General features: G+C 34.5%; 1 protein-coding gene across 2 annotated transcripts in view; it reads left to right on the top strand.

The window, feature by feature from the left end:
* Nucleotides 1-23,810, top strand: part of LOC148305796 (uncharacterized) — an 82,707-nt gene that overhangs the window by 15,749 nt on the left and 43,148 nt on the right. For both annotated transcript variants that reach the window (XM_088266106.1, XM_088266105.1), the window contains exon 2: nucleotides 15,064-15,292. The gene's annotated coding sequence lies outside the window, so the exon portion shown is untranslated. The remainder of the gene's footprint in view (nucleotides 1-15,063; nucleotides 15,293-23,810) is intronic.

The raw sequence follows: 23,810 nt of genomic DNA, 5'->3' as shown, positions 1-23,810 counted from the left end.
CAGTGTAGAGATTATTCTTCAAACCCGTGCATAGGGCACTACATCATATACACATGAAAGGAAAGGTGATCAGGTTTTTCATTCAGGTCCAATCCAGGGTAGTATTGAATAAATATTAGAGTGAAAAAATCATTTATAATTATGTGACCCCTCCCTGGGATATCGAAACCGAGACCTCAAAAACGGTAGCTGGGCGTGTTGACCATTATACTACGGAGGCGGACAGTACAGGCGGAGGTGTACATATTAAGTATAGTAATATCTTCAATCGACCCAAAACAGTTTAGTGCGAATGGTCGGGATTCATTTTCTCATTCTGTTCAGCTCACAAATGGTCAACATATAAGTATGCCAAATCGACAAATTTAATTATATTTATTGAGTTGTTGAATACTAGATACGAAAAGTAAAACACTTGAAGGGAATCACGATTAATTTTTGACTTAGCAAAAAGTAGTAAATAAAAAAACTCAAAATCCCTTTCATGTCACGCGTTTTTAATGTGTGTAAAATTTTGTAATATGTATTATATAATATTAGAAAGGATTTAGAGAAAAAAAATAACAATTTAACAAAAGACTACTGCCAAACTAACGTTTCTTAAAAAAACGAGAGCATTGAGCACATAAATACTCGAGTTTTCAATATTTCTACTTATTTATTTCATCATTTTACAAATTACAATAATGTGCCCTCACTGAGTTTCCCGTGTCGAAAGCGCATTTTACAATATTCATTGAAAAATATAATGAAAGAAATTTTAATTTATATTTAAAGCGATAAAAGTATTTTCCTATTTATATTGTAATTAAATTAACCTTTGTTATATTTTAATTATAAAATGGATAAATTAAAACAAAGTTAAATTTCAATTATATTAACATGAAAGAAAATTGTTTACGTAATCAAAAACGACATGGCCGAACGGTACGATGTATTTCAGATCTACCCACTTTCTTTATCCATTTGTGAATAGCTTTTTTTTAAAATTAGTTTATATTTTTAATAGCTTTATGGATAATGAAATCAGGTTGTACAACTTAATAATCGAAGGTCTTTTGACCAAAAGAGGTATGTGTTAGACTTCGTTTTGTGTTTCTGTTTTTTGGATTTTGTAGCTCTATGCACGTTACAATAAAATGCGTAAATTTTAATTTGTGTGCTATTGTCGTTTAACAAAACGAATTGGGTTTTGATTATATATATTTTTGAGATAGGTACGTATTGGTCCTGAGCACCTTAATTTACTAATTTAAATCGGATTAGGGTAGGATACAGGGGGTAAAGATTCACCTAGTGTTTTTTTTATCGATTTTTCGTTATAAGGCAAAACTGTAACTGCTCTTGCGATATCTCAGATCAATATTCAATATTTCAGATCGATATTTTGTTTTTAGATGAAGAAATTGGTCTATTTTAATAGAAACTTATCTTATATAGAAAGTTATCGAGAAAATATAAAAGTAGGTATTTATTATTCCAGAAATATCGAATTCGACCTCTCAGCGGTACAACGCTGACGACGTACCTCATACTGATATACGCTTTTAAGGCTTCATTTGATCATCCGAACATTTGAGGAGTAATGATAGTTATTTATACGAACGAGTGAAGAAGACCTTCAACGTCTCTCTAGAATGTCCTGAGCTTTTACATCATGCGACCCTTGATCCAAATATAATCAATCATAAAATATAATTCGTTTTTAATCATCGACTTTATACCCTCTGTGAAAATATGCTAAATGATAGAAATAATCCCCGACGTCCGCATTATCTACAGATGTCGATAATCTTCTTCGATCTTTTAACCCTGCGCATTGAATTGCCGAGTCAGTGACACTCGCTCTGGGTTACATCACGCATCCACCGAGCACTACACTCGTGGTAAGTTCGAATTGCAAACTAGATTTAATTTGGTGTAAAACTAGTCAGTGCTATGTTTTAAATTTTAAATACGTACGTTATACAGTATTTGCGCATGCATTATTCATTGTTATTCGTTTTACTGGATGCTTACAGCGTTGTATATATTTTTATTTGGATTATCCAAACTAACTTGATATTTTAAATCTTCGATGTTAATATATTCATCTGATATCCCGTATCTTCACCCAATGGCGCAATGTCCACTGCATCATATCGACGCAATATTTTTATGGTTGGTTACGTAGTGATTACGTGATTAATATAAAGTTATACAAAGATTATAATGAAAAGTCGCACATGGTATATTTATTTTGACCACCCAGGGTTTCGCAGCGTTATCTCGAGCGGTTATTACGTAAAGAAAAGTGATATCTTTCTTTTATATTTATTTTCGTTTAATGAATCCGCGTGTTTGCCTTCATTGGATGCTCTGGGTAGGATTTAGCCTTATCGTGTCATTTTATTTTGTCAAACCACGCACGTACGTCCGATAAACATGGATAAACTCTACTTCTGGCGACGACGTGGTCCGCAGTCGTTCGTCATATCGTCGGACTTCATATTTCATTGCTGTTTCCATGTACTACTACTTGCATCGTTATTATGAAGGAGTTTGATTGTTCCATGAACTCGACACCCAACATAACCTAGCGGGTTCCTAAAATTTCCTACGGACAAATCTTATTCTCCATTTAGACCCGCGTAACACAATACCCCCTTCAGACGAAACTCAATTACCCAGAAAATAATGGTATGGTAACGTTTTTTGCCCACAGCGCCGAATATTATTGCTTGAAAAAATGGGCCTGTTACACATTACATTTAACTGCGATCGGTTTGTGAAACCATAATTCAAAATTAAGTACGTGTTTCGTGTCGAGGCTACGAAATGTCACGATTTAACTGGGATGATGTACTGTTATGCGTTTCGTTACTCGAGTTTCATTTTTAGTCATTAATTTCTAAATACGGAAAACGATTAAAACAATTCCGTATCTGCCGTTTTTGTCGATGGCCCTTTTCCGTCGTTTTTATTGCTGAAGTATTCCTCTCTTGTTGAATTCCTGAAACTTCAGCTGATAACAAATCTATTGGCTTTGGCAGGAGTTCAAATTGCGCATGGTCGTTTTTAACGCATTTCTATGGACATGAATGATGATTACCATGTTTCAGTTCAAATAGAGGTGTGAATAATGAGAAACTGCTACTTTTTCGCTTACTCGATTGGGGTGGTTTCTCCGTTTAAATATCTATAAGGCTTTAGTTTTTTTGACACACCGTTATCATTTGGAATTTGACTGGCTATAAAAAATACTTATCGAGATTTTTCAAAAGCATGGCTTTATTTAAATGATTGTACCTTTCCATTAAAGAATGAAACACAACATCATTCAAATGACTGCCACGGCTGTTCTTACAGGACCCTATTCGATCAACCCAATTTTTCAGTACATTTTCGATTGTTTGAGCTTCAATTCCATTAATTGCAACTCCGATTTCGTGTTTCAAGGCCTCAATCGTCTCTGGATGGTTAGCGAACACTTATTCTTAACAGCTCTCCACAAAAAATAGTTCAACAGGGTCAAGCCACAGCTACGAGGCGGCCAATTGACATCAGAATCTCTGCTGATTGTTTGATTTTCGAAAACGATGCGCAAAAGATCGATGGTTAAGTTGGCTGTGTGGCAAGTGACCCCGTCCCGTTAAAACTGAATGTCGTCCATGTCATCCTCCAACTTTTGAAAACAAAAAGACACGTTCAGTTCTTGAGAACGATGACGAGTTAATGTTGGATGTTAAAGCATACTCTGGGCAATACCAGAAATGTTTTCGGCTGAGCGTATTGGACGAAACGTAAACGGGTTATTTTATCCAATAACGACTCAGTTTCACGAACTTGCTTAACAAATCGGTCCACAAATTGTGATGAATATGATTCTTTTTTGCCATTTTTTTCGTAAATTTCTTACGATTTGGGTAGAAGACTCACCACTTTGGAAGTAAGTTTTCAATATTTCCCAATTTAGTTCAAGCGTAAAGTGTCCCATTTCGCTAATGTCGAACATAATACTAATTTCATCCATCGGCGTACCGGTCGCCAATTCTTGGCGACTAAGAAAATTTTACATTCGCACATCAGTACCGGTTTAAACCATGCCCCCATCCGTTGTGGTTCATATTATAAAGATACTAAGTGTGATATCTACAAAAATTAGTAAAAAGTGCGTAAAATAGTGCTAGTTACTTCCCCTTGATATTCATCTATATCGGAGTTTACAAGCTCTACGTGCTATGCTACATAAATTATCCATAACTATCAGAAATATTTATAATTTCATTCACCATTCTCATTTACATACTACCCTCATCTTACTAATGTTTAAAAAGTTGGCTAAATATTAAACGCCTGCCGCGATTGCCGCAGGACTAATTTACTACTACTACTACCATCACGCTATTTCCCCGCAGGGGTAGGCAGAAAGGACGGAACGCCACACTCTTCTGTCCTAACATACACTCCTCGCCTCCTTCACATTCATACATCTAGTCGGAACTAATTTGAAGTTTCCAAATTCAGGCACATCATTCCACTACTCCACCGATTACGCTTCCCCGAAAGGGTAAGATGTAAACTCTGTCTGCATGTGTATGAATCGATGCAAAATACGGCCGCAGAGCATCTAAAGAAAGCTGTGCATCTCTGACGAATTTGTTAATCAGATGTCATAGATAGTGTGATCTTGCCAACTCGCAATCAGCTCAATAAATTGAGTTAGTGAGCGTACCTTTGCTGTTGCGGTCTCGATGGCATGAAACTCTCTACGACCAGCTGTTAGACCAACTTATGAGAGCGTGATGATCGTGATGATTTAGCGTGATGATGACGCGTTTGGGAAAAAACTAAACATGCATTTGTTTGCATATCATTTTCACAAATTTTCGCTCTTATTTATTTTATATTTTAGTCTCGTTAAAGCGCCCTTAAAATAGTATTTTACGAATGTGGCGCATTATTAACTGTCTAATATTATTATTTTTATAAAGTTAACTTATGTCCCTATTACTTAAAACTTTTTTGTAATTCTTTTTCTAACTCTCATTCGCACCCAATGGTGCGTAGGGCACTGCATCATATAAACACAGTGTTATCTTGATCGTTAACACATGAAAAAAAGGTGATCAGCCCTCCGCTCCAGTCCAGGGTAATATTATATAATGAATAAATATTACAGTGAAAAAATCACCTATATTCATTCGACCCCCTCTGGGAATCGAACTCGGGACCTCCAGAACGGTAGCCGAGAGTGCTGACCATTACACTACGGAGGCGGACATTTTTGTAATTAATGACACCTAAATTGAGGGAAAATATTATAGTGACATTTGTTGTTTCTTTTTGCGAACTATTTATTCAAAGACCAGAGTGGTTTTAATATTTTAGTAAATCCATAGTCTTACCTTATCTTCCAGATGAAATGATTAAAAAGTGTATAAATTATGTTTTTAATTATTAAGTTCTTATAACTTCTTCTCGCCACATCTCACGGCGCGTAAAGCACAGCGTCTAGAATAATTGGAGAGAAAAAATCACTCATGTTTGTTTTGACCTATTCGGAATCGATCCCGGGGCCCCAACTACGGCCAAATGATCTACATACTACTACGCGGACGAAGTTAGTTTTGGTATACAGTGAAACCTCTATCTATCGTTCCTCGAATAATCGTTTTCCCGGATGTGTCGTTTATTTCTTCTACCCCGGATTCATTTCATATAAAAATAGATCGCATCGATCGATTCTATCCATTATTTTACCGCATTCATCGTTTGAATTATGCTACATATTTGATATAATTTGTCTGTTTTTTTTACTTTTTAAAAAATTTTCTGAATTTTGTTACATTCGACGACAATACTTCAACGTGTGGGATACAGACTATCGAAAGCTTGTGTGATGGATATAGCAGAAGAGGTCTGAAGATCTTTGGGTTCTGTTCAACTTTGTATTTTTTTTTAGTAAATACATTTATTAACATCTAAAGCTTGTATTCTTGAAATTTCCACCTACTAATAGTTATGCAGATTGGGAGGACGGTATCTTTACTCGATCGTATTTCCTTGTGTATTGACTTCTTTATCCCGCATTCATTGTTTATTTCAATAGGTCTCTTTAAAAACGATAGATAGAGGTTTCACTGTATTTGAAATTAAGAACTCTTTACGGCGGTTATACTATAGACCAGTGGTGTCCACAGGGCTTTTATTTAGGGTAGGCAGTAAGAAAAACATCATATTTATATAGGTCGGGTAGTGGTCTAGCGGCTATTGTCGCCTGAAGTCGACGAATCCTCCCCTTTGCAACAACCTGTACCCTATTTTCAACACAAGCCGCTTAGGCTTCTCGAAAATCGTATTGAAATTGTGATATTTGCGTATATAATAAGAACACAAATATTTCCCTTTAAAAAAATACAACAGAATTACCTACTCAAAAAACTCGCTAAGCCGCTGGCTGCCAGCAAACGTTGGGATTACCTTAATCACATCAAATGAGAGGGTCGGTCGTAAATAATGTTAAGCGACATGTAACACTTTTTGAGATATTAAGATAGATATTTTTTTCAATATGAAATTTTATTTTATAACATTTTTAAGGAATAATGAAATTTTTTAATGTATAAAGTTAGAGATATATTTATGGATAGTAAATTTCGCTTCGTTTTATTTCATTTCAGAATCACAATTTTAACAGTTTTCCATTTTATTGTAGTTTATCGTAGTATAAATTTAAAAAAAATATGCGAATAATTTACAATGGACAATACTCTCATTGGGTTTTAGAAAAAGTTTTTGGGGACCCCCGCATTGATAGGACGTCTTTAAATTAGCTGTACTTATAGAAAATTACATAGCCGGCATTCAATCAAGCACTGCCTGAGATGCACCACACTAATACATGCGCGAAGTCCCTAAAAGTAAATTCGCAAACATAAACATGATTTCGCGTGAAATACTGTCAATATTTTAAGACTGCGTAAAACGATGCATTTTTAGGTTGTGCCTTTCACGAGCTATACGGTGACCCTGCGTTCGCGTCTAATTTAACGTAGCTCAGTCAAAATCGCACTAATTTTGAAATTCCAGATCTTTCAAATGGAAATTGTGGTTGTTTATATTAAATATATAATATGCTAGGGCAGTGCCTTTATGCATATATTAAAAGCACGCCACTGCTATAGACTACCTGTCTCCTTGCAAACATTTCATGGGAGCGAATAGAATGTCTCCTTTATTCAACAATACTAAATTGATAGAATTCAAGTATACACACACTTTCACTTTCTACTGTTGCACGCACTATAATGCAATTACCTGTAAATCAATTTAAAAAACGTGCAGCGTGGACTAATTGTATGAATTATGACGCAGTGCCAAATGAACGAACTTATGAAAATGACACCGAGTCGCTAAATCAGAATAAAAGTATTATGACACTTGTATCATTGTTCGTGAACTCGTATCTGTATTCTTCGAAACAAAGCTTTTCTTGTCCATTCTGAAATCTGCATAAAAATTTCAGAGTTCTAAAAAAATCTTTCTATGCGGCTTTTTCTCAAAAACAGTCAGATATCTTCAGATATATTAACGGTATGTTGGTTATCTCATTTTCTTTTGATTTTTGGTCCTTTTCTTATATTCCATACTGTTAGTCGAGCTTGTGTTCGTGTCGCGGACTCTGTCGTCATAGTTTTTGGGTTCGAACCATCTCTACCACAACTTGATGCCTATTTTCAACAACGGACCGCTTCGACCTGCAAAAATAATGTGAAGTGTGTATAATAAAAAGACAATTTGTTTATCTTTATTTTTTTTAAATATGGATACCTTCGTTTTTAATTGGTGCGTAATATTAAGGTTTTTTTTTTCTCATTATCAATTTTATTTTTAATGACAGTTTTTTTACAACATGAGTGTGTCCAAAGATTATAATCCAGGATTCGGATCTCACATACTAATATAAGAGTTTCTGCTTGATAAAAGGCTTCTTTACATCTCACCAATAGATGTCTCTAGTAAAGTTCTAGTGATTCAAGAACAAGGTTTCTAAATTGGTTCATATATATAGAACTTCCATGAATTTGAGTAGTGTGGTTGTCAATAATGGGTAGAATTGGTGAATGTTACACGTGTGTAAAGTGATCACTTAAACCAGCCTATGACGGTCGTCAGCCCCGTAAATGCCCAGACTTCCATATTCTTCTTCATCTTTGATGAGATGTCAAAAAATAAGAGTTTTTCTTATAAAATGTAAATTTTTACATGATTTTTTTTCCTACTCACAATGTCATCTGGGCGTTTTCAATATTTTCACTCAATGTTATCACGTTTATCTTATCGTGCTCCAAAAATAATAAAATGTTTGATTTGTTTCAAGTGTTGGTGTGATTACTAGCAGAATTACTAGCTAGTTTAGCAAGTAATTCTGCAAGAGTAAGTTTAGGTTTTAGACATTAAATAATATGTGGTTAAGTTTTGATACATAACTTTGTAACGGGAGATTAAGATTGCTCGGGTTTTCTTCTTATTTATTATCTACGTAGTAATGTTTGAAAAGTTATTCTACGCGCAATGTCACCTCGGAGTCTTCAACGTTCTCACTCTAAGTAAACATACTTATCTAATCGTTGTCCAAGAAGAGTAAATTATTTGATTTATTTCGCGTGCTACTGTTATAATATATATGGATGTTAAGGCTATATACAGTATGTATATTTCGCAAACTTAATATTCATGTTGGATAGTCTCGCGCTTAACGCATAGTTTAGGGTCTTTGTACGATCAGTTTCGTGATTTGATAACGTAATTTCAGTTCTCACCAGTGCAATAACCCCCTTTCAAACTAAGAAGACTTAATCGGTTTTTAATCTGTCATATGTTTTTTTTTCTCTATCAAATATTAGAATGACCTTGCGTTCTTTCAACCCTCGAATCGTGAATATCTGGTATTGGAAGACGATTTGGCATAATCAGCTCGTATTGACAGTTGGGTGATAACTGATAATGCACTTAATTTCCTTTTTCTCTTCATAATATGTGATGTCAAATAACGAATACGCCAATCCAGCAACATTCAATTCAGTAATTTGGTTAGTACTCGCTACTCCTTTGCTTGGTTGAAAAATAGGACATATTATGCGAGAATAGGATTCATGTATACTAGTGAACAGAACTTTAACTGTGCTGTTACGGCCCAATTTAAGAGATGACCAAACACTAACAATCATACTAACGCACGGTGATCAATTTTGACTTTTTAACTGGAACTTTGAATTTTTGAACTTTACGATTTAAAAAAATGATCACATAATATAAGTAGATTGTTATACTGAAATCAGTGGTGACTTTTTATCAATATTTTTTATTTACCCCACTTGAAAAAATCATCTAATTCGCTACAAATATTAGTAAATGAAATTTTAAGAGAAAAGTGTATTTTTGTTGACAAAGTATTACAAAATTAACACAATGAAAGACAAATATTGATGAATGAAAAAATCATAATATTGATGAGCGAATCAAGTCAATATCTATACCAGTTTTGAACAGATGTTGCTTTAGATACGCCTCGAATTCTTTTTATAGTAACTCAAAAAAAAAATCGTCCAATAATAAATAATAAACCAATCATAATTTATTTTGCGCTAATTTCGTAAAAAAAACTATCTCAAGGATGCTTCGCTGTGATATTGTGAAAAAGAAAGTTACGGAAATGATTTCATTGATTCCATTTATTTTTAAAGATCGTCTCACTTTCACTGTTTCTAACTGCATGTGGAATGATGCATTCCGTGCCATAGGTGCCACAACAGCAAAAGCACCCTCGGTAAAATTGCGCTGGTAGCAAACTGGTAGCCACGGCTGTAGTTGTTGGTCAGTTAAAAATTAAACGCTCAGTTCAAAAACATTTAGTAATTAAGTTTTTTTTAAACTTACTTACTGATCACATAGTAGTTTGTTTAAATACTGACAGTTTATTAATTAAATTTACCAAATCATTACTTGTCATTCATTCGTTCATTCGAACCCTTATCCGCACCCCAATGGTGCATAGGGCACTGCATCATATAAACGCAGTGTTATTTTGATCGTTAACACACGAAGGAAAGGTGATCAACCCTCAGCTTCAGGTACCAGTCCAGGGTAATATTGAATAAATATGAGAGTGAAAAAATAACTTATTTATTAGACCCCCCTCTGGGAATCGAACCCGGGACCTCCAGAACGGTAGCCGAGCGCGCTGACCATTACACTACGGAGGCGGACTTACATTACAAATTATATATTAAACAGACATTACAAATATATTTGAACGACTTCGCTTTAAGGTATGACTGTTTTCTAAGAAACATCTACATATCTCAGAGAACGATTTTCTTACCCCCCACATTGTATGTTATGAATGTATTCATAAAGATTTATACCGTGTGTTATAAAATGTAAACTTGCACACCCGGGTTACTAAATGATATTGCATACACGTGTGTAGGTACAGTCGTACGTTTATAATTATTGTACATATTTGCAGCGTTGCCAATGCCAATTTTCAGAATCCCCCAAAAATCTAGGTCAATTAACCCAAATTGGGGAAAAACAATGTCCCGATTACTTTATTATTTCATAAAATCGAAAACTTTATTTTTATTTTTGTTTTAAAAAATCAAAATTTGTTCACTCCGTTTCCTATTTGTAGAATAGAAATGTAAGTCTAGGTCAATTTACATTTCTATGCATTTCTAGGTCATTTTGAATCTATACAAACGTGATTGAGGTAGATGTTAACCTTTCCCTTCCGGTGCTAAAATAAAACGCGCGTCCCGGTGTTGGGTAGTCACTATACAGTAAAATATTAGCGATTTTAAATAAGAAAAATACGGACATTCATAGCTAAGCCCCGTAATTAATTATAAATGAAGTCAAAAATTATAATAATTTACATTTATTTGCTAAAAACATTAAAAACCATCTGACAACGCTCACGAAACAAGCATAGGTCTGCTCTTGTCGGGAGCTTAAGAGCTACTGACCGCTAGCTAGAGAACATTGAGCTTTGAGCTCCTCACGCTTACATTGTGCATGTATGCAAGAGTGAGATGCGAATATAGTGTCGCGGTTCCCGCACAGTCTTCACGCGCTGTTTATACATACAGTATCTACTCAATGAATTAGGGCCACCCATTATTTTTTTGAATACTCTGAAATCTTTTGGATTATTATATTTATTTTACATAAATACTTTAAGTTTTCTATTGACATCTAATATCATGTATATTACCTTCAATAATATGTAAAATATACCTGGATTATTTAAGCCTTTACAAAATTTCAAACCCTTTTTCTGAGAAAGGTCCCTAATTATCACAGGTAGACAGATAGTTGAAAGTTCAAAAAATAGTCCTATCTCATTTATTAGTGAAGTTTCTTGAGTTCTGGTTGTTGTTTTGTTCAGAAAGGTTATATAGTTATCGTGTCTTGTGAAAAAAACTTAATTTTTAATTTTAGTTCATAAAGTATATTTTTTTTTTGTAAACACACGTGTTTTTTTTGAAAAGGACAAAATGGGAAAAAGTAAGGACATTTCTGAGGAAAAAAAGTCTAGTGTTATAGTGCTACTGAAATTAGGAATACTATCTAATAGAGAAATTTCAAAAAAAGAAAACGTTTCTCGTCAAACAGTGGACAGAATTTCAAAATCAATAAAAAATCAGTCACCCGCCACCAGCAATCGGCGAAAGAACTGTCGTAGGATTAGAAAAACAACACCGAGGACTGATCGAAAAATCGTTCAAAGTGCCTTAGAAAACCGTAGTGCATCAGCAAAAACATTAAAAATAAAATTGGAAGAAGAGGGTATAAATATATCGGTATCAACACTGAGGCGACGTCTTTACGAAGTAAATCTGAAATGCAGGCGCCCTGTAAAAGTACCAAAATTGACACCACGAATGAAAGCGGATCGATTAAAATGGGCCAGGCTACATCGAAATCACTCGGTAGATGATTGGAAAAAGGTATGTATTTAAATTGAATTTTCAACATATTATTTTAGTAAATAAACTTATATATTTGAATTAAACTTAAATTTTCATTATTTTTCAGGTCATCTTTAGTGATGAGTGCCGGTTAGAAGCCGTGACAGAGAGCCGTCGATTCGTCAGGAGAACACCAATGGAACGTTACAATGAGGCCTGTGTGGTAAAAGTTATCAAACACCCCCCTGCAACAATGATATGGTCATGTATTATTAACAATTTACCTGGGCCGTTGTTTTTCGTGGAAGGAACAATGAACCAAAATTCCTATAAGCAGGTCCTCGAACGAATTTTATTGCCCTTCTACCATACACTCGACCCAACAGAAGGTTCATACACCTTCATGCAGGATGGGGCACCTTGCCACCGGGCTAAATCAATAATAAAATTTTTGTCTAACAAAAATCTGCCTTTGCTCCCCTGGCCTGGAAATTCTCCGGACCTTAATCCTATAGAAAACGTATGGAGCATGTTAAAAAATAAGGTATACTCATTTCCAAATCCGACAGTAGACTGTCTAAAAAAAAATATTCAAAAAATTTGGTCAGAAGACGAAGAAATAAAAAATATGATAAAACAGTGCATTTTAAGTATGCCAAAAAGAATTGAGGCAGTTATTTCTGCCAAAGGTGGAAATACTAAATACTAACTTTATTTATATGAAAATATATGCATAATTTAAGCGTAATAAAGTGTTCATGTGTAAATAAAATTCAATGTTGTTTTATTCAAGGTTTTCTCTGAGTTATTCCTGTTTGAATTGAGAAATTGCGCGAAATTCTGCGTGGCCCTAATTCATTGAGTAGATACTGTATAATACCTCCGATGTACCCGATAAATTCTGATTAATATTAATATTATTTTTTAAATCAATGCGTACATATGCTATGGAGGAATACCTAAAATCTTAGCCTTGTATTTATTATATTTATACAGATATTATGGTTATTTGAAGCAATGTTTATTAGGTACACAACACCGGGAAGGGAAGGTTAAACCCTTCAGTAGTTACGCACCTTTTTTTACCTACTATTTATTGATTGTCTTCTGAGGATTTTCGATCCGTGGGTACTAGTCCCTTCGATTAACCACCAGAATTGTACGGCTTTAACATTCTAGCTGAATAGCTGAAAAACTGAAAAGCTGAAAAGTCATATATCACCGTACTATTTGCTTATATCTTTTTTATCTTTATATAACTTTCTGTACATATGATTTTGCCGCCTTGGTTGGTGTAAATGAACGTATTTAAGCAGTCGCGCAATTGACGTCGCCGTACTTTGCGCGGCGTAATCTAAGAGCCGTGTTGCTGGCACGAAAAAGAAGAACGTATTTAAATTTGATTTATCACTACGCTCTTGATATACTCGTACAATGCTGACAGAACAAATAAACATATGCGAATATGAGCCTCTGTTATTTGTATATTAAGTATTCGCTTTTTTCAGTTTATATCGGTGATTTTTTGAAAATAGCGAGTAAATATTTATTTACTGAACTTTTTGTGCATTGGGGGGGCTTATTGCAAAACGAAACCAAGCAAACCATTTTTTTTTAAACCGTCATCCGCACCCGATGGTGCATAAAACACTGCATCATATTAACGCAGTGTTATCTTGATCATCAACACATGAAGGAAAGGTGATCAGCCCTCCGCTTCAGGTACCAGTCCAGGGTAATATTGAATAAATATTAGAGTGAAAAAATCACTTATTATATTTATTTGACCCCCCCCCCCCCTGGGAATCGAACCCGGGACCTCCAGTACGGTAGCCCAGCGTGCTGACAATTTTACACTACGGAGACGGACATTTTTATAGTACCTATAGGTCAGTTTAGTGTTTGGGTTAGTGGACAGGTAGTAATTAATAAATTCAACGTAGTTACATTGCTGCACCTGGGGGATTTATTTTAAAAAAATACATAAACGCCCGGAGGGCTTTTACCAGCAAAATTCAAGAGACAAAAAATTCAGACATTCAAATACATAATATTACTAGAAAGTATGTTCTACATTACATAAATTTGTCACTAAATTACATTAATAGTCTTTCTGTTAGAAAGCTATTGCGTAATGCCAGTTTATAGGGAGATAGGTAAATTGGAATAAAATATCTGAAGCTTCACCATGGATGTTACCAAGATTATAGTAAGATGACTTGGAAGTAGGATTAGTTAGGGACAGAGGGAGAGGAATACAAGGGAGATGGTATGACTGACAGCATTCCGTGGTAAGATAGTAATATTTCTGGTGCTTCTTAAAAACGCGTAGAGTGCGTTTTTTACGAGGAGGGATAATTTACTTCGTAGTCAGGAATTACTGAAGAATGATACGTTATGTGAAGGAATGGAAAGTGGATATACACAAATTTTGGACACTAGATTTATGAAAAATATTGTAGGGAAGTGAAAGAAAAGTTTTAAACGTAGTATCAAATTATGTTATTGTCATGTCGAACAATGGATGATATGTTATTTAATAATTCAGTGTATGTAGTCAATAATCGATAGGCGCTGAAAATTACTGAATGATTACGTATAATAAAATGGTTTTGTTCTGTGCGTCCACGGTATATTTGTATAATATATTTTATATTCTTGGCTTCTGTCTTAAACGTTTAACAATACTATTGTTTGTCAATAAATTTCGGTGTGCTGAAATTTATAATATAAAATATTCAACATTTGCATTTTTACTGGTTATGTTACAGAGTTTCGAACGAATTATGTATGTTATTTTCGTCACTTTAGGTACGACACGTTTAATTTTGTCTGGACGCTTTTGCGACAAACCCAGATGGGGAATACCGAATTGGAAATAAATTATGTAAAACCTTCGTCCGTCTTTCAAAACCTTGGTTTGTCGATTTTACAGTGACATGTTTGGGCCAATATTATAAATAATCCGCCTGGACTGAAGGACTTGAATCTAAATCTATTCGGCTTAATACTATCGAATCAATCCTGACTCGGATAGCGTTGAACTTCAGTGTGCGCTCATCGTCGGGGTGTCATTTCTCGTACTAAGTAATGAATTCTGTTTCAGATGCAGTCGACATGGACTTAGTTAAGCCGAGACTCTCGCGCGACGTGCTACTGTGTGCGGAGTGAGTGCAAAAAACTAGAGACGCGGTCTGTGCGCAGTGTGCTATGAGCTGTGAGATGGTCGGGTCCGGGAGTGCGCGGCGCTGAATAGTCGGCGGAGCACTTTCTGGCAGGGTGTGCGCGCCACGGCCCCCTCGTGCCCCCTCGGGGGGCAATTGCCCTACTACTCGGTAAGCCCCTACATTTAGTTTACACGGATGGAGCCGACAACTGACGATCCAAGACTCAAAATTAGTCCCAAAATATGTATTCAAAATAAAGAAAACTAATTATTATTCTATTTTTATTAAAGAAGTAGTTCTTACTTCTAACCCCTTTTCGCTTCCAATGGTGCTTGGGGCACTGACTCTTATAGAAGCAGGTTATCTTGATCGTTAAATACACGAAGGAAAGGTCGTCAGCCCTGCCCTTCAGGTACCAGTCCAGGGTATTATATTAGAGTGAAAATCACTTTATATTGACTCCCCTGAGAATTGAACCCAGGACCTCCAGTGCAGTGGCCAAATGCACTGACCACTACTCTATGGAGATGGACAACACGCAAAAAAATTGTGCCCAAAATTACTAAAGTTAGTTAAAAACACCATTATTCGGGTTTTAAATGTCTTAATCTTTTGTGTGTGTAATCTTACGTGTTGAGCATCCCAGTCTGTTGCATATTATTCACAATATTTAGCAGTTTAAACATGCACCCGGTTGTACGCGGCCCAATCGTGTCGAATTTATTATCTATCGTTTTTTAAATGTACCTATATATTTGCCATTGTAATCACGGTCCTGTATCCACTTATATACTTGTTCGAAACTCCTTTGAGCCAATTTGCTTCGTTGAACTAAATACACTAACCTTGGGTCACATAATGTAAAGTTACTTTATCCTCGGTCCTTTATAGCAAGTCCTCGCCAACTTGCGGCGCGCGAACCTTGCCAGAGAATATTATTTCTCAAACCTAGCACTAGTAGGTATTTAATATACACTATTTGCCTATCCGAAAATAGTTATGGCTTAGATCGTCTAAATAACAAGTACAAATGATAATGAGAAACCTTGTTTACCATCTCGCGTCAAACAATTCCTTATTAGCTCTCTCTACAGATTCAGTACACTCTGGCATCAAGGATCCGCTAATGTTTTCACCTAATTTTTTATTAGAAATATGGAAGAAATACAAGCTTTAATTAATAATAATAATAAAACCCTTATCCGCACCCCAATGGTGCATAGGGCACTGCGTTATATAAACGCAGTGTTATCTTGATCGTTTACACATGAAGGAAAGGTGATCAGCCCTCCACTTCAGGTATGAAGTCCAGGGTAATATTGAATAAATGTAACAGTGAATAAATCACTTTTATTTATTTTACCCCCCTTGGGAATCGAACCCGGGACCTCCAGAACGGTAGGCGAGCGTGCTAACCATTACACTACGGAGGCGGACAAGCTTTAATTATATCATTTTTAATGTTTTTAAGAGCTTTAATTAATATTCGAAATTCGACATGAAAATCGTCGAAATACCCGCTCTTATGCTAAACTGCTGGTGTTTTGAATGAACGCTTAAATGCAAATTTAAGGCTTTAACAAACGAGACACGTCTTTGTTAGACATCAGTGCAAAAATCCTCGACAGAAACTCAATTACGTAACATAGCAGTAGCTTCGTAACACAACCAGAGCTTATGACGCTTGAACAGCTCCTAGACTTTAATAAATTGAAAATAACAAATGTAGCAAGGATGTTAAGGCTCTGCTTTATATATCACAAGTGTAACAAGTTTCCTATAACTTTTTGTTTTTAAAATCTTTAAACTCGTTTTTTCAAAACCGCTTTTTTTCGGAATCCGCGGACGCGATAGCAAAAAAAACTGTTTGATCAATCGATTTGTCCTTGTACATACGAATAACAAATACCAATCATTGTTGGTGAACCTCAAATATTATTTATAAAAACAAAAGTTTTTTAAAATTTTATTCACGCATACGATATAGTTTTTTCTGCTTAAACTGATATATATATGTATATATATATATATATATATATATATATATATATATATATATATATATATATATATATATATATATATATATATATATATATATATATATATATATATATATATATATATATATATATATATATATATATATATATATATATATATATATATATATATATATATATATATATATATTTCAATGTCCTGCTTTAGTTACCTTCAATATATATATTTTTTAATTAATAAGGTATAAATCAATTAAAAATTTACATTTGCACATCTTTCATTGGTCTGTATACTGATTCTAGTTTAAAGAATGCCATCCAGCTGCCTGATTTGTACTATTATAACATACGTACGTTTCAACCTTATAGACAAACATGCGCCCTTAGCCGTTTGAAAAAAGGAAACTCTATGCATTATATGACGAGGAGTGTAGGCAGAAAAATTTACCTATCGGTGTAGGAAAATTACAATAGCATAAAAATATTCCTGTTGTATCCAAAATATTAGGAATAATTGTTGTCACGAGTGTGTTTTTTTTTTAAATTTATTCAGAGAGGCAATCAGAATACACACGATTCTACTCTACAGACAGGCTTAGTGAGAATACTGTCAATTATCTACAAAATATCTAACTAAATATCTGCTGTAGATCTTGGTAGCATAATTTGCTGATTTTTACACAGATCACCATTATATTCTGCCGAAACAGTTAAGGAAAACATTCGGCATTTGTTATAAAGCACGTGCATGGTGTTGCTTATGTTACCTTCGCGAGCGTAAATATGTTATTCGGTTGAATTGTATTCATTTATATTTTGTACTTAAAAGCATTTTTTTGCAAGTGACTGAAATCTAGCTACGGCTTATGCAACACCGCTTATCGTGACCCTACTTCGGCTTCAACTTTTTAAGTTTTATAGCCTATGCCCACTCGTGAGTGGATTTACTTTTTATATTAAAAGTTACTATAATTTCATGTAATTCATGAGTGAAAATGGTAAAAGCTAAAAGCATTGTTAACTTTGTGGTATGGCACTATAACACTCTCCTTATCATTCATCGTTCACTTTGTGTATATTAAAGAGGTATTACATAAAGTGAACGATGAATGATAATGAGAGTGTTTTAAGAATTTATTTCATATCATCATCCAGTCTCGATTGGAACGCCCCAAAGTTAATAATAATAATAAATTTGGATAACTTATATAGCGCCATTTTCTTAAAAAAATACCTCAAGGGCGCTTCACTGTGAATGAATTCTGTGAATGAATGAAAGTTCTGTTCTAGGTCCTCTCTTATACCTTCTCTATACTAGAGATGTAGAGAACGTTATAAAATTACAATTATTATAAAATTGATTGTAATCCGGGATAGAAAGATGAACTGGTTGATGCCATGAATAAATGCAAAGAGGATATCGGAGAATGGATACTTGAAAACGAGTTAGCATCGAACTCGGCAAAAACAGAACTGCTTGTGAAAGCCACACCCAAACTGCAGAATTGTATTTATAATACGACGCTACTTAATACGCAATATCGTTTGTAGCACCTGTTAATCTACTAATTAGTTTTTGTAAAGGTGGAGACTGACCGGAGCATTTCATCGTAACATAACGTGGTAACATCGCTCGCGGCTAGCATCACCGAGCATCCGAAACTATGGATGGAGCGCTCGGTTCGGTGTGCTGACTGCCTGAATGCTCGCATCGTAACGTGTCACGTTACAACGAAATGCTCCGGCCAGTCTCCGCCTTAATGATTTTAATATTTCTTTCGGAACTAAAATTAGCAAAATAACATGTGCTACTACTCCTACTACCATCACGCCGTTTCCCCGCAGGGGTAGGCAGAAAGGATGGTACGCCACACTCTTCTGTCCTGACATACACTCCTCGCCTCCTTCACATTCATACATCTAGTCAGAACTAATTTGAAGTTTCTAAATTCAGGCACATCATTCCACTACTCCACTGATTACGCTTCCCCGAAAAGGTAGGATGTTAACTCTGTCTACATGTGTATGAATCGATGCAAAATACGGCTCCAGAGCATCTAAAGAAAGCTGTGCATCTCTGACGAATTTGTTATACATGTCATACATGCCCTCCGATTACGCAGACTTTTGACACCACCAGATTTTAGATTCTGATTGATCCGATCGACATTTCTTTCTTACATCTTCGTTTTTAATTCAGTCGTACAATGATTTTCCACGCATTCGTCTGAGGGAGCGCATTTCATCAGCGTTCACTCTGCTTTCATCCTTACTTTGACAGTTCCATGTTTCGCTCCCATACATTAGTGCCGGTACCAGCACGCCGTTGTGAACCGCTAGCTTGGCTTCCATGGACATATTTTTATTTGCAATCACTCTGTTCAAAGCACCACTTATTCTATTCCCTGCATTCACCCTTTTCTCATTATCCTTATCCACTTTTCCATCCCTTGTGAACATGCTTCCTAGATATAAAAATCATCAGCTAATGTCAACTCAGACCATTTGCAAAACTTTGCCTGTGATTGTTGATTCCCGTCAGTTGACGGATGCATTTGTGGCATCTAGGTGGATTATTGAAACAGTAAATATTCGGATTTACTGAACAATAAAATGTTTTCCCACAATCAATATTAAATGCAGCACGGAAACTTTTTGGAATTCCTTAACTAAGACTTACAATACAAGAAAGCGACAGTATTTAAAAAAAAGCTACCTGAACCAGACTTACCTGATTCAGACGTCTACGTTATAGCAATTGCAAATGTTATAGCTCGCAAGCATTGCATTAAATTTGGCTTGCGCGCCTTTGCAGTTGCGGTATCGATGGCATGGTACGCTCTAAAAAAAAGATTTTTTGACATCTTATCAAAGATGAAGAAGAATATGGAAGTCTGGGCATTTACGGGGCTGACGACCGTCATAGGCTGAAAAAAAACAAGTATTTGGACACACTCAAAATGTTGTATTAACTTTACGTTAAGTATACTCGTTCTTAAAGATTGAATCAGATTTGCTCAGTTCTCGCATATTCATATAGGTACTCGTAAAAAAACACGCACACACACTAAAGGTTTATTTTTGCCATCGTAAGCAAGGTTCCCGCTTCGCGCACCCAAGGCATCGCAATGCAGTAATTTCATACTTACATATCGCTCACTCCTTTTGTTTTTGCATTTTGAAGAAAAGGTATTGTTTAATTATTTTTTTAAATATACTAAATATTTTTCAAATGGAGAAAAAAACCATCAGGTTTTACCTAAAAAGATCTGTTGCACAGTAAGAAGTTCAAGAATTGGCTTTATATTTATTTTTAATACATTGTGTTATATTTTTAAACTTTAAAAACGTTCTGAAAAATCAAGTTTTTTGATGTATGACGTTCTTGAAAGGAGTGAGCGATATGTGTATTATAAACCATTTATTTATGAATGACATATTAATAAAACTTTATTATAAAAAAATGTACCACCAATTATATTACCCTGAATTAAATTTCGTTAGCGTGTTACTTTTAAAAAAAAACCTGTACATTTTGCGAAGTTATTTATATTTATAGATGAAGTTTGAATATAAAAATTATACCTATTTGATAAAAATATTTTCGGCTATTTCAAAAATATTTTTAAATAAAATTTAAAGGATATACACTGTGAATTTACTGAAAACAACTAAAGACTGTTTTGAATATTGAAAGCATTAACTTTGTGGATCATATTGATAAATTATTTTGAGAAATAAAAAGACTGTTTTTTGATCCACTCACATTTTTATTAGCCAACTAGTTTCGGCAAGAACCTGTTGCCCTCTTCAGTTGCAACTATTGACTATTGACTATTTATATTGAGTATTGCAACTCATCATCATCATTTTCTAAAGGCAGCGCCTTGTTGTGTCAGTCACTTGTCTCTGTCAGTCGCCATCCTCTTGAGCTGCGAATAGGAGACGTCCATGAGCCGCTTCAAATCCTGGAAGTATGAAGTTCTTGGGCGGCCTCTTATTCGTTTTCCCAAGATTCTTGGGAAAACGAAAACGAACGAAACGAACGAACGTCCTGCAACACCTTTTCGTTGGACTTCCTTACGACCCATGATGTTTTGGTCATCTTCCTCCAAACCCACATCTCAAATGCTTCAAGCCGGTCTTTTTCGTACTTTTGGATGGTCCAGGTTTCACACCCATACAACAAAACACTCCAAACAAAAGCCTTTATGAATCCTTTTCTTACTTCAATTTTTAAATGTTTGTTTGATAGGAGGCTGTACTTTTTCATAAAAGTTTGCTTGGCTAGTGTTATCCTCTTTTTTATGTCTAGGGTACATTTATTGTTATATGTTAGCGTGCTACCCAGATAACAGAATTGATCCAACTGTTGAATTACTCTATTTCCGAGAAGTATTGTTGTTGCAACTATTGACTATTTATATTTTTTGTTATCTATTGTATTATGCCATCGTTATTTACACTGTACATATTTTACGTTCATGTTTTATTTTATTAGTGTTTAAAAACAATCACAGTTACAATCTTATTACACTATATAATAGAGGCTCGGTTTGACTAAAGTACATAAATCCCAATGTCAACCTGTATATCGTTCTTGGACTATTTCGTTTGTGCTCGCATTGTTTTAATTAACAAGGAGACGTACGTAAAGAATGGCGTTATGATATAAAATTTAATATACAATATATTTAGTTTATATGGTCAAACGTGTCTTTAAAAAAAAAAAATTCTTGTTTAAAGTTTTTTTTAAATCTTATCATGTGCAGTTTCTGGAAAAAAACACATTATTGATATTCAACAATCGTTTGAGTATGTCTATCTAATTTTATTTGAATTAAGTAAATTTTGAGTTATACACTCGTATTTTTACTAATGATCATTTCACACAGTGAGAACAACTATAGGATCGTAAATACAAATTACATTCTTTTGCTGATTTTTTTAAATTTGTCAATAATTCATTTAGTTGCATTTAGCATTTCGCAATCGCACTCGTAAACTATGTTTTCTGTGGAAACTTTGAATATTATTAAAAACAAAAACGCCCCTACATTTTTCATTGTGTGATATGTTCACGTGGAGTTAACAAGTTTCACTGGTCATTTGAATAATTATAATTGTATAATTTATATTTGAAGCACTAACTTTGTGATTTTTCATTTTATAATTAAAATGTAACTTTATTTTACAATCACCATAAATATTTTATTTTGACTTAATTATAATGTCTACCGGTTTCGAAGCTAACTACTTCTTTATCAAGACTGATTAATACTATTAATACTAGTATTAATCAGTTTTGATAAAGAAGCGGTTAGCTTCGAAACCGGTAGACATTATAATTAAGTTATAATAAAATACTTATAATGATTTTAAAACAAAGTTTCATTTTAATTAATTATAATTGTTTTTTTATTCTTTTGAACGTTGAACACATGAAGGCATCATTTTGAGTGTGTCCAAATACTTGTTCACAAATCTGGATTATCTCGCCTTGTTAAAATATTTTTTCTATCTCATGAAATCAGAGTAATGCATTTCAAATGCATATAAATTTCAAATAAATTTATTATCTTTCTTTTTATGATATCAACACTTAACTTTTTGTTTGTTTTTAATATAAATAATTTTGCTCCCATATACATGTATATACGTAGCGTGATATCCTCATCACAAGAAACATACAATAGTAACCATATCACCAAAAAAATATTGTTACGGGGACTTCAAACTTCAAAATAGCGTTCTACAATACTTTTGGCTACAAATAAACAAATAAATACAAATAAAATATTTTTACTACAAATATTTTGAGAGAAATACATTCACATTGGTACGAAGTATCAACTTAGTTCTGCATCCCACTGTACTTAACATATTTGTTTAAGCGAAGGACACTTTCGCAGTTCGTGATGGAAGATTATTGACGATTTCTCGAAATTGTTTCATGGAAATCTTACGTGTAAATATTAACATTCGCCGCTGGGAACTTTAAAACATAAACTTTCCGCGGTAGAGTCTAATCCGAATAATACAAGAGGATTACAGTTACCTCGCGTTATCTTCTATCGGATGAAAAGTAAAGCAAGGAAGTTTATGTACTTTCAGTATATCTGGAACTGAACAATCTTTCGTAGGATTAAGTAAGACCCAGATTACTCCGCTTACTAATTCACGAGGAGAAAACGTTCAATACGAGATGATATTTAAATTGTTTTTCAACCGAGGTGAATAAAACTGTTTTGCCACCCCCTTCCAAAGGAGTTGATTACCACATCAGTTTATCGTATCAATCTCAGCTTATTGAATAAGTGATCAATTGATGAATGGTAACTCGTGCATAGAATGCAATCTGTAAAGTACTGCACTCATAACCGAGTTTCTAAATACTCGTTGGAGTGTTACGGCGATGTGGTGCCATGAATTGCTGGGATATCCTGGATTTCGGCGGATTACAGGTATACCTGTCCTCGGATAATTTGAGGACCGTAGTCAAACTTTGTTATTTTTTTTAAAATTATAAAATATAGTTCATAATTCCTTCATTCCGCGTTGTGTCATTCTTGATAATCGTTAATCACGTGTCGTATAAACCCGTAAATCCTTTAAAAACAGCATATCCGTTAACAAAATAAAAATAATATGTCATAAAAATAGATGATGGTGATGCCCATATA

This window comes from Brachycentrus maculatus, unplaced genomic scaffold, assembly GCF_059751285.1.
Source record: "Brachycentrus maculatus isolate JH-2025_06_01 unplaced genomic scaffold, ASM5975128v1 h1tg000261l, whole genome shotgun sequence".
Taxonomy (NCBI): domain Eukaryota; kingdom Metazoa; phylum Arthropoda; class Insecta; order Trichoptera; family Brachycentridae; genus Brachycentrus; species Brachycentrus maculatus.
This window is presented reverse-complemented; position numbering and strand designations above follow the sequence as displayed.